This window comes from Nicotiana tabacum, chromosome 1 (genome assembly GCF_000715075.1).
Source record: "Nicotiana tabacum cultivar K326 chromosome 1, ASM71507v2, whole genome shotgun sequence".
In the NCBI taxonomy this organism is placed as follows: Eukaryota; Viridiplantae; Streptophyta; class Magnoliopsida; order Solanales; family Solanaceae; genus Nicotiana; species Nicotiana tabacum.
Window position 1 is genome coordinate 75,740,664 of NC_134080.1, and position 8,423 is coordinate 75,749,086.

Genomic DNA, 8,423 nt, shown 5'->3' on the forward strand with positions numbered 1-8,423 from the left:
AAACCTAACCTAAATGACACAAAAGCAGTTAATCTAGGGGACCCAGATAATGTTCGTGAAACTAAAATAAGTGTTCATCTGGAGCCACAACTCAAGGAGGGGATAATCAAAGCATTGTTCGAGTACAAGGATGTTTTTGCATGGTCGTATGATGATATGCCTGGTCTAAGTACCGATTTAGTGGTTCACAAATTACCCACTGACCCGGCATTCCCTCCTGTCAAGCAGAAGCTGAAAAAGTTCAAAACAGACATAAGTGTAAAGATCAAAGAAGAGATTACCAAGCAGTCCGATGCGAAGGTCATTCGGGTCACGCGGTATCCCACATGGTTAGCTAATGTTGTGCCTGTGCCGAAGAAAGATGGCAAGACCAGGATGTGTGTCGATTATCGGGATCTTAACAAGGCAAGTCCAAAAGACAATTTTCCGCTGCCGAACATCCATATATTGATTGATAATTGTACCAAACATGAAATTGGTTCTTTTGTGGATTGTTACGCGGGTTATCATCAGATTTTAATGGATGAGAAAGATGCAGAAAAGACGGCATTCATCACGCCATGGGGAACATACTGTTATCGGGTCATGCTGTTTGGTTTGAAAAATGCTGGGGCAACTTATATGAGGGCAATGACAACAATATTCTATGATATGATACACAAGGAAATCGAGGTGTATGTGGACGATGTGATTGTAAAGTCTAGACAGCAATCTGACCATGTCAGAGATCTGAGAAAGTTCTTCCAAAGGCTTCGCAGGTACAATCTCAAGCTTAATCCTGCAAAATGCGCGTTCGGGGTGCCGTCTAGAAAGTTGTTGGGGTTCGTAGTCAGCCGCCGGGGTATTGAACTAGATCCATCAAAAATAAAGTCCATCCATGAATTGCCACCTCCGAGGAACAAGACCGAGGTGATGAGTTTGCTGGGGAGATTGAATTAAATCAGCAGGTTCATCGCCCAGCTCACGACAACTTGTGAGTCTATCTTTAAGCTGTTAAAGAAAGATGTTGTGGTCAAGTGGACAAACGAATGTCAGGAGGCGTTTGATAAGATAAAGGGGTATTTGTCAAATCCACTCGTGTTGGTTCCGCCAGCACCAGGGCGACCTTTGATTCTATATTTAACGGTATTGGACAATTCGTTCGGCTGTGTATTGGGTCAACATGATATCATTGGAAGGAAGGATCAGTCCATCTATTACCTCAGCAAGAAGTTCACACCCTACGAGGTTAAGTATACTCATCCTGAAAGGACATGTTGCGCCCTAACTTGGGTGGCACAGAAACTGAAACACTATTTGTCATCTTATACTACTTACCTCATATCTCGTTTGGACCCGTTAAAGTATATCTTTCAGAATCCTATGCCCACGGGGAGGCTTGCAAAGTGGCAGATCCTACTCACAGAGTTTGACATTGTCTACATGACTCGGACTGCGATGAAAGCACAGGCTTTGGCGTACCATCTGGCCGAGAATCCGGTTGATGAAACTTATGAACCTTTGAAGACTTATTTCCCTGATGAAGAGGTGATGCATGTTGAAGAGTTGGAACAAGTTGAGAAGCCAGGATGGAAACTTTTCTTTGATGGGGCCGCAAACATGAAAGGCATGGGAATAGGAGCGGTGCTTATTTCTGAAATAGGGTAACATTACCCTGTTACAGCTCAGCTTCGTTTTTATTGTACGAACAACATGGCAGAATATGAGGCATGTATCTTGGGGTTGAGATTAGCTATAGATATGGGTGTCCAGAAAGTCTTAGTCATGGGTGACTCGGACCTACTGGTACACCAAATTCAAGGAAAATGGGAAACACATGACTTAAAGCTTATACCGTACCGACAATGTTTGCATGAGCTTTGTCAGTGGTTTCAGTCAATAGAATTCAAGCACATTCCAAGGATTCATAACGAAGTGGCCGATGCGTTGGCTACTCTGGCATCGATGTTACACCATCCGGATAAGGCTTTCGTGGACCCTTTGCAGATTCAGGTCTGCGATCAGCACGCTTATTATAATGTAGTGGAAGAGGAACTTGACAGTGAGCTATGGTTTCATGACACCAAGGAATATATCAGGATGGGTGTGTATCAGGTACAGGCCAACGGTGATCAGAAAAGAACGATTCGACGGTTGGCAAGCGGGTTCTTCCTTAGTGGAGGAGTGTTATATAAAAGAACTCCAGACCTCGGGTTGCTGAGGTGCATGGATGCGAGGCAGGCTACATCTATCATGACTGAGGTACATTCGGGAGTCTGTGGACCGTATATGAGCGGATATATTTTGGCAAAGAAGATCATACGGGCAGGTTACTATTGGCTTACTATGGAGCGAGATTGTATCAGTTTTGTACGTAAGTGTCATCAGTGCCAAGTGCATAGAGACTTGATTCATTCTCCGCCATCAGAACTACATACGGTGTCCGCACCATGGCCTTTTGTTGCTTGGGGCATGGATGTTATTGGGCCAATTGAGCCAGCAGCATCAAACGGACACAGGTTTATTCTAGTGGCCATTGATTATTTCACCAAGTGGGTTGAAGCGAAAACTTTCAAATCCGTGACCAAGAAAGCAGTGGTTGATTTTGTGCATTCAAATATCATCTGTCGGTTTGGGATTTCGAAGGTAATCATCACGGACAATGGCGCTAATCTTAATAGTCATTTGATGAAGGAGACATGTGAGCAGTTCAAGGTTACTCATCGTCATTCTACTCCATACCGCCCTAAGGCAAATGGTGCGGTTGAGGCAACCAATAAGAATATAAAGAAAATACTCCGGAAAATGGTGGAAGGATCTAGACAGTGGCATGAAAAGCTGCCTTTTGCATTGTTGGGATACTGCACCACTGTTCGTACTTCGGTAGGGGAAACTCTTTACGCTTTGGTGTATGGCACGGAAGCAGTGATACCCGCAGAAGTGGAAATCCCGTCTCTCTGAATCATAGTAGAGGCTGAGATCGATGATGATGAATGGGTGAAAAGCCGCCTTGAGCAGTTGAGTTTGATTGACGAGAAGAGATTGGCATCAGTGTGTCATGGTCAACTGTACCAACAAAGAATGGCAAGAGCGTACAACAAGAAAGTGCGTCCGAGGAAGTTTGAAGTCGGACAGTTAGTGTTGAGACGTATTTTGCCTCATTGGGCAGAAGCAAAAGGAAAGTTTGCTACAAATTGGCAGGGACAATTTGTCGTAACCAGAGTGTTGTCTAATGGTGCACTATATTTGAAAGACATAGAAGGAAAATGTGTAGAAATGACCATCAATTCCGATGCGGTCAAGAGATACTATGTATGATTTCTTTATTTTGATTGTACTTGTTTGTATTTAGCATACTTTAAATATTGAAATGACGAAGGCGTTTTGTTCTACTATCTAAACACTTTTACCCCTTGTCATCCCCTTTGAGCCTTACTTTTTTTCTTTCATATCCCTCTTTCAGAATCAGTGGCACTATTAAGAAACGCGAGTGCGGAAGAAAAGAAAATGAAAAGAAAAAGAAATAGAAAGAAAAGTGAAAAAAAAAGAGGAGAAAAAAAGAGGAAAATTGAAAGTGAAAAGAAGAAAGAAAAGAAAGGAAAAAGAAAAGAAAATGAAGAAAAGAAAGGAAAAGAAGAGCAGAAATGGAAAAAAAAACAACACCGTAGTCTCTATGACGTGAACTACGTTTGACTTGATCCCGCAAGGGTACGTAGGCAGCCTCGCTGAGGTTCAGTCATACCAAGATAAAAATCCAAAAGTCCCCAAGCAAGAAAGTGGGGCAGAAGTTGTGGTTGTTGTGAAAGAAATTGGATTCCGAAAGTTGTAATTTTAACCCATTTTGAAATTGTTTTGAGCCTTTCATACCCTTTCTTTCTAACCCCGTCCAAAGCCCACATTACGGTCCAAAGAAAGACCTTCTGATCAGTCTTTGGGGAACTCCAAGTCAAGCAGGTAAAAGTAATTCCCGTCAGGGGCAACACTCTGGTACAAGTAAGGAGAGAAATTAAAATGAGAGAGTCTTATTTGTGAAAACCTTCACGGGCACCGTAAGGCAATGGGAGTTGAGAGAAATTAATATGAGAGAGTCTCATTGGTGAAAACCCTCACGGGCACCGTAAGGCGAAAGTGATTTTGAGAGATGAACGAGTGAAAGAGGTATGCTGGTGCAAATCTTTCAAGGCGCCGCAGGATGAACATGGTTAAGGTTTGGGTAAAGTAATCAAGTGATGGAAATTATGGGGCAACAAAGTGTGGTGACCAAGAGTTGGTTAGTTGGGCAGATTGGGCCTATTAGTCCGAAATGCATGTCATGACCATTGGTACCAGCTCTTCCGGTCAGATAAGTTTCTTTCCCTTTTCCTTTTGTAGCAGTCATCTGGTTTTGGATTCTTCTTATCCTTAACCCGCAAAGTCATTGCATTTCATTTTCTTTTGGGTTCGTTTGTATAAGATGTTTTAATGTCAGTCTTGTTCAAAGCAAGTCAAAGCTCACTACCGGCTTCCACATTTGTAAAGCACAGCGTGGTCAGAGCGTACTAAGGATAACGTGATGAGAGAAGGGGTTACAAGGAATCACCGGAAGTTTCATCGGTGGAATGGCTTGGTAATGTCATGGGAGACGCAAAGGTTTGGATAAAGGGGTTAGAGGCAAAATAACAGCATGAGTATGAAATACTCGGTTCGTCAAAGGTCAGGGGGTTCGAAGGTCAGTCATTAAGTTAAAGCGGTTCAGGGAAGTTCGGGAAGATAGTCAGAACAAAACAATGCAGTAGAAAAATCTCCAGCAAGAATGCCACCAACTAACCACCATTTTTGAACTGACAAATTTTCTTTGATTAAAACAGGGGCATCAAAGTTCGTTTGTTTCAGGGGAACTCTCTGTGGAGAAAGGCAGTCACCAAAAAGGTTTGCTTTTTGATTTTCAGGACCCTCATGGAAAATGGGACCTAGTTTAAAGTTCAAAAATAGCATAATCTAGCATAAATGTATCCCAAAAGAATATAAGTTAGCTTAGAAGTCCGCATGTTCAAGAAAGGATTCAAGTAGGAGTTTCCAGGACCCTCCTGAATAATGGGACTTAGCTTTAAGATTTCAATTAGATAACAACATTTAGCGTAAACTCTGTTGTAGGGTAGTATAATTTAGACATGAAAGTTGTCACCCTTAAGATAAAATTTGACCTTTGATTTTCAGGACCCTCCTGGATAATGGGGAGTAGTTTAAAGATCCTCTTAGATAGCAAGATTTAGCAGAAGTCACACCCGTAGAAGATATAACTTAGATTTTAATCCAACATTTAGTTAAGAGTTGTCAGGACCCCCCTGAATAATGGGACCTAGCTTTCAAATCCTTAGTAATACTTGGTAATATGGTTTAGTTTTACTATCACATCTGCCCCAGCCACCAAACTGGGGCAGAAAATTTTCTTTGTTTTGTCTATTTGGAGTTAGGAGCCCGCCTGAAGAGCAGGAAATACTTTCAAGCGCAGCAGTCAGGAGACCGCCTGGAGAACAAGGGAGTAAAATTTAAGTTTTAGCTTTCAAATTCTTTGTTTTATCTATTTTGAAGTCAGGAGCCCGCCTGGAAAGCAGGGAATACTTTCAAATGAAAGTCAGGAGCCCGCCTGGAAAGCAGGGAATACTTTCAAATGCAGCAGTCAGGAGCCCGCCTGTAAAGCAGGGAATACATTTCAAGTTTAGAAGTCAGGAGCCCGCCTGGATAGCATGGGAATACAGTTCAAGTTCAGAGTCAGGAGCCCGCCTGGAGAACAGAGGAATACATTCAAGTTGCTGAAGTCAGGAGCCCGCCTGGAGAATAGAGGAGCCCGCCTGGAGAAAAGAGGAATACAGTTCGAGTTCAGAAGTCGGGAACCCACCTGTACAACAAGGGAATACATTCAAGTTCAAGTTTGAAGAAAAGGAACAACACCTCAGTTTACAATTTGAAGTGGCAACAAGGGATTTCATCGAGAAAACACAAGACAACGAGGCAATAAGAAACACAAGACAACAAGAAGTACAAAAGCAAGTTTGAAGAACATAGATATGATGTCTTGTAATTCATAGATCATAGCTTAAGTTTAGCTTCTTTTATTTTGCCATGGTGTAATAAGGAAGGTCAGCAAGCAGTAGCAGCAGCAATCGCAGTGAAATCATAGCTCCTGGTAGTCCCAGCTACCAAACACTCCTGAACTACACTGACCTGATTCCTGTTTAGCCCAGGATATGTAGGCAACCTCTGAAGCAGGGTGCGGTCAGCTTTTTCAAAAAATGCTTCACACGGAATATGCGAACGGGCAAAAATCGCTCGTTTTCGCTCACTTATCTTTGCACGAAAACTCTTCGTGTTTCCGGACAAAGAGGGGAAGCTGTGAGCACGTGATTTTTGCCCTAAGCTAATTATTCCCAAAAATTCAAACATAACAATTTCTTTATTTTTACAATTTTTGTGAATTTTGGTGTCACTTTCTGATAGTTGTTTGCATTTTATTTGTGCATGTTAATTCATATGAAAATACAAAAATATACATTTAGGATATAAGTTCATATTTTAGGATTAAGTAGGGGTTAATTTGTTTTGTAACAAAATATAAAAATCACAAAAATAGTCCACTTTGCATTTTAATCGTTTTAATTATGAATTTGCCGTGAAATAGGTTTTAAATAATTTTAGAATTTAATTAATTTAGCTTTGACATCTATTAGAATTTTTATTTTTAATTGTGCATCCTCATAAAATTAGGGAAAAATAAAACAAAAATACAAAATGAAAAATGAGTAAAAGAAATAAAAAGAACAAAAAAGGGGGAATAAATAAAGAGGGCTGCTCACAATTGGGCCATTTCAATTAAATTCACCCAGCCCAAAGAAAAAATCAGACCAAACTCACCCCAGAAACTGGCCCAAATCCGTCCCTCTACCCGGTCCGCCCCTCTTGCCCTCGAAACGATGTCGTTTCGTTCCCAGTTGATCCGGACCGTCGAGGTTATCAGATCTAACGGCCAGGACTTCCCCCTCGTTATTATATAACTGTCCGAAAATAACCCACCCCTCTCAGACCCCCCCCCCCCTGTCCATCTCTAACCTAAACCCTAAAAACCAGCTGCCCCCATATCCTTTCACCGGAGATCGCCGGCGGTGAACGATACCTACTCCAAAGTACCCCAAAATAACACCACGAGACCTCCCCTTCTCCCTCGTCATGAATCCACCACTCGTTTCCTTCAAATCCAGCCCTAGCTCGTCGAATCCTCGATCAAAGATTCTCCGGCCAAAACCCAAAGTAACCCAATCACCACCAAATTAACACCATGTGATCTCCTGGGCTTCCTCTACCCAACCCCCATAGCCATGTCTCTCGAATCTACCTGGAACAACTCGAATATCAAATCGAAGGTTTCCGACCAAAACCCTAATGCAAAATCTCCATAATTTCGGACCCTAACAACCCTAACCAAGTGTTTTCTTATGAAAACACGTGGTTAAGGATGTTACGGGTCAGAAATTTTGGGGGATTTGGAGAAACAACCACTGGCCGGAGCTCTTTGTTGTCAGTGAGTTCTTGTTGGTGTTTTCTTTTATTTTTAATTTCTTTTTCCTTTTCTGATTTTCTGCATGTGTGAATTCCATGGCCAATGTCTAGTTTAATTTGCGTTTTAAATTTTTGTCAATATTGTTCTAGTCTTGTGTCCTGATTTTTTGTGATTAAGTCTAGTTGTTTGTTTGATTTTAATATGTTCCAATTCCTGATCTTAGTTTGATTTTAGTTAAGCCATTGATAATTTGTTAATTAGTTTTACTAAGTTTTGCTTGAATTAATTTTTGGTGTTCCTTTAGTTTAGGTTAATTACTAATTAGTTTAGTTTCAGTTTAATTAATCATCATGATTTGTTGAATTTGGTTATAGTTGATAGTTTAATTTGGTCACTAATTCTGGGTTCAATTGCTAGGCTCAATAAGAGTTTAAATCGGGATAGATGTAGAGTTTAGGAAAATGTTTGGTTATAAATGTACTTTTAGTTTAAGTTCAGGGGTAGTTTAGGCACGAAAAAGGGTTGTTTTCTTAAAGAATAGTAATTTCAAAACCAAAATAAGGGTAGTATAGGTATTCTAGAGGTAGAAGAACACCCTAGGGCCTTCTAGAATGGGGCCTTGGTGTAAGTTTCAGTTTTTTAGAAGCAGTAACTTGAGTAACAAGTTAGGAAATGAGGGTGTTAACTTGTGTAATAAGTTAGAAAACAAGGGACTAATAGGCAATTGAAAATCTGAAGCTTCCCCTTAGTTTTGCCTATAAAAGGCAGTCTTTATTGTTTTGTTGAAGGAGGTTGGAACCCCAAAAAAATTCCCCCCAAAAAGTTATCTCTAGTTTTCCAGATCTGAATTTGAAATTCAATATTCAAAAACCAAAAACACTAGAAAACCTTCAAAATCCAAAAAAAAAAC